Here is a 5,000-nt window from a genome sequence, read left to right on the forward strand (position 1 = left end):
CGCCATCTATGAAAATACGGCGAAACCACATGCAATACCTCCATCTATGCGAATCTGACAACACTACGTCCGCCATGTCGAGCGCACCGCAAAACATACCGCCATCTGTAGGTCTCCCGCAACATGACCTCCTGCAACGACGATACCGTCATCTATGAGACGCCAAGCCGACTAAGACAGCCATGGGCCCACAGTGCCCTTCTTTCGACCCCACCCACAAAGCCTGCATCCTCTGTCGACAACAGCACCCCAACGCCAGCGCCTCTGCCGCACGAAGTCGTGGACCGGCAATCACTCCACCTGCACCTGTTCGTGCCCCACCCCAACCGCCCAACTCGCAGCTCCAGCGGATGAACGGCGGACTTTGCTCGCACTCGCAATGTGCAATCCACCCCTATAACGTGCGTTTCATGAAGAGTTATGTCCAATATGCGACATTCCCGCTGTCCCTATACATGAGCTGCGAGCTGTACCACGTACGAGCTACAGACGCGAGCGCGTTGCTCTCTGTACGAATGCAGATGCTCAGCGGCAGCTAGGAGGCGCTCCATCCATGTCGGTACCGGTGAGCGTTGCACTCGCAGTCGCAAAAACGTACGGCAAGTATATTACTCGGAAGAGTCAATGACAGTCCAAGCCCCCCTGCGTGGGAAGAGTCTTCCTAGGCCATGACCCACCGGAAGGGCGCAGCGTCCCCCACCCCAGACATGTGACGTCACACTATCGGTATTGACGACTAGACTGATTCCTTATAATCATTTGCCATACACCGGTGGAAGCTGCCGAGACGAGTAACTACATAGCGGGCTCGCCGTGTCACTAATGTACAGAGATACAATAGTTTCGACTGGAACCGGATTAAACGTATACACGGCGCTGATTAGTAATAGATAGAGCCATCAGAATACAGATAATGTATACAACTGTCCGTATACATGCTGAAAGACTCTGCTCACAATCACACGTCAGCCAGACACTCTTATCACGCACTACTCTCTGCCTGTAACAGGCACACAGACAATATCTAAGCACCAGCATGGAACAACACCCAGTGCATCCTCTCTGCCACATTAGACAATCCACACTATCATAACCAGACCGGGAGGTCCACTCGGAAAACAGAATATCCCACCCTTCCGACAACCACCATTGCTCAGCTAAGCCACCAACACCCACACATGTCCTACACAGGGGTGCACCCCAACATCACAATACTGCCTCCTGTCACACCACACAAACAATGGCACGAATGAAAGACACAGGTCTGCCACAAGCATGGAATCAGAGCGCCGCCTGTTATGAGCCAAAGGTGCACCCTGACGTGGCAAATCAGATGATGCCGCAGTCATTTACTTACGATAATCACAATCAACAAACCAGCCCCCCCCCCCCCCCCCGAAAACACCTTTCCTTACAACAATGTGTGCCTTAACCTAACCCGTATTGTGCCTTAACCTAACCCGTATTGTGCCTTAACCTAACCCGTATTGTGCCTTAACCTAACCCATATTGCGCCTTAACCTAACCCATATTGCGCCTTAACCTAACCCATATTGCGCCTTAACCTAACCCATATTGCGCCTTAACCTAACCCATATTGTGCCTTAACCTAACCTATATTGTACCTTAACCTAACCCATATTGTACCTTAACCTAACCCATATTGTACCTTAACCTAACCTATATTGTACCTTAACCTAACCTATATTGTACCTTAAACCTAACCTATATTGGGCCTTAACCTAACCTATATTGGGCCTTAACCTAACCTATATTGGGCCTTAACCTAACCTATATTGGGCCTTAACCTAACCTATATTGGGCCTTAACGTAACCCACGTTGCGCCTTAACCTAACCTATATTGTACCTTAACCTAACCCATATTGTACCTTAACCTAACCTATATTGGGCCTTAACCTAACCTATATTGGGCCTTAACCTAACCTATATTGGGCCTTAACCTAACCTATATTGGGCCTTAACGTAACCCACGTTGCGCCTTAACGTAACCCACGTTGCGCCTTAACGTAACCCACGTTGCGCCTTAACGTAACCCACGTTGCGCCTTAACGTAACCCACGTTGCGCCTTAACGTAACCCACGTTGCGCCTTAACCTAACCCATATTGCGCCTTAACCTAACCCATATTGCGCCTTAACCTAACCCATATTGCGCCTTAACCTAACCCATATTGTACCTTAACCTAACCTATATTGTACCTTAACCTAACCTATATTGTACCTTAACCTAACCTATATTGGGCCTTAACCTAACCTATATTGGGCCTTAACCTAACCTATATTGGGCCTTAACCTAACCTATATTGGGCCTTAACCTAACCTATATTGGGCCTTAACGTAACCCACGTTGCGCCTTAACGTAACCCACGTTGCGCCTTAACGTAACCCACGTTGCGCCTTAACGTAACCCACGTTGCGCCTTAACGTAACCCACGTTGCGCCTTAACGTAACCCACGTTGCGCCTTAACCTAACCCATATTGCGCCTTAACCTAACCCATATTGCGCCTTAACCTAACCCATATTGCGCCTTAACCTAACCCATATTGTGCCTTAACCTAACCTATATTGTACCTTAACCTAACCCATATTGTACCTTAACCTAACCTATATTGTACCTTAACCTAACCTATATTGTACCTTAACCTAACCTATATTGTACCTTAACCTAACCCATATTGCGCCTTAACCTAACCCATATTGCGCCTTAACCTAACCCATATTGCGCCTTAACCTAACCCATATTGCGCCTTAACCTAACCCATATTGCGCCTTAACCTAACCCATATTGCGCCTTAACCTAACCCATATTGCGCCTTAACCTAACCCATATTGCGCCTTAACCTAACCCATATTGCGCCTTAACCTAACCCATATTGTACCTTAACCTAACCCATATTGTACCTTAACCTAACCTATATTGTACCTTAACCTAACCTATATTGTACCTTAACCTAACCTATATTGTACCTTAACCTAACCTATATTGGGCCTTAACCTAACCTATATTGGGCCTTAACCTAACCTATATTGGGCCTTAACCTAACCTATATTGGGCCTTAACCTAACCTATATTGGGCCTTAACGTAACCCACGTTGCGCCTTAACGTAACCCACGTTGCGCCTTAACGTAACCCACGTTGCGCCTTAACGTAACCCACGTTGCGCCTTAACGTAACCCACGTTGCGCCTTAACGTAACCCACGTTGCGCCTTAACGTAACCCACGTTGCGCCTTAACGTAACCCACGTTGCGCCTTAACCCAACACACGTTGCGCCTTAACCCAACACACGTTGGGCCTTAACCCAACACACGTTGGGCCTTAACCCAACACACGTTGGGCCTTAACCCAACACACGTTGGGCCTTAACCCAACACACGTTGGGCCTTAACCCAACACACGTTGGGCCTTAACCCAACACACGTTGGGCCTTAACCCAACACACGTTGGGCCTTAACCCAACACACGTTGGGCCTTAACCCAACACACGTTGGGCCTTAACCCAACACACGTTGGGCCTTAACCCAACACACGTTGGGCCTTAACCCAACACACGTTGGGCCTTAACCCAACACACGTTGGGCCTTAACCCAACACACGTTGGGCCTTAACCCAACACACGTTGGGCCTTAACCCAACACACGTTGGGCCTTAACCCAACACACGTTGGGCCTTAACCCAACACACGTTGGGCCTTAACCCAACACACGTTGGGCCTTAACCCAACACACGTTGGGCCTTAACCTGCTCTGTAATTGTCATACGACGCGTTAAATTAGTGTGGTGTTGCCTAACTGCAACCCCCGCAATATAGTTTGCTACTCGCACTGCCTGGTCCCCAGAGTATCGCTTCATGTTAAACACCTTGCAGCTATACACTGTAATGCGGATGGCAGCAGGACGTACATGCTCAATGCCCTTCGCAGTTGTTCATTGGCATTTGCATGGCGAAGCACAGCCTACGTTGTGGTACGGCGTGTGTCAACTGTCCGCTGATGTTGTACGTCCAAATCACACACTGTACTGCACATTGGTCCTCATGTACTGAATGATACATCGTGGTACATGTGTGACCGTACCACGACTGCGCCAACAACGGCGAACCATACGGTCCAAATATTGTGCACTCAGCTACGTGTCGTCTCCCTATAAGAGCTGGATTGCAGTATGGTATGCCGTGGATGGCGATCAGCATGAGCCGTCTGTTGATGTAGTGGCGCGTGTTGTCAGACGTAGTCGTCTCTTCTCACACACCGTGATAGCATGGTGCACTGCGTTCCACATCTGCGACATGCGACAGAGGCCGGTTGACAGTCGTTCGCGCAATGGACATCGCATACGTACGGGGGCCACCTTCCACGTGTTCGCGAAGCGTGCACATGTTGTTGCGTGTATGTGGGCAGACATAGTGTGTCGTGACACCTGACACAGGCATGCAACAATCGTTGAATTTGCAAATGGCGATGGACGTCTACGTTTGCTGGTGACGTTACGCAAATGAACAACTGGTAAACGGTTGTGGTGCGGTTGTTCTCGCTAGAGGTGAATCAGTGATGGCGACGATCGGTTGAGCTACCAACCGGTTGTTTCAGCGATACCCACCATGCCCACGAACGTGAATGGCATGTGGGTGTGAAGCGATACGCGGCGGTGGCTGGGTGGGACCGTCCCCGGCCGGTGAGGGGGGGCCTCCCGGCGTGCTGGCCGCGCGGTGCGTGGGCGCACGCGCTACAGCCGGCTGGTGGGGGCGGCCAGTGGCAGGCGCGCCGGCCGACGGAGGCGGCAGGCGGCGCAGCTGCGCGCCGGCGCACCCTGCACGCGGCGCCGTGCGGCCAAAGTAGGTCCTCGCGGGCCCGGTGCGAAGCGCGGTGGACATCTGCAGTGTGCTGGTCCGATTGAGGACTGTGTGCGCTGAGGATGCGCCGCCGCCCGGCGCTCGGCGCCGCGACGCCGTCTGCTGCTCGGTCGCCTCTGCGGT

Source organism: Schistocerca americana, unplaced genomic scaffold (assembly GCF_021461395.2).
Source record: "Schistocerca americana isolate TAMUIC-IGC-003095 unplaced genomic scaffold, iqSchAmer2.1 HiC_scaffold_849, whole genome shotgun sequence".
NCBI lineage: Eukaryota > Metazoa > Arthropoda > Insecta > Orthoptera > Acrididae > Schistocerca > Schistocerca americana.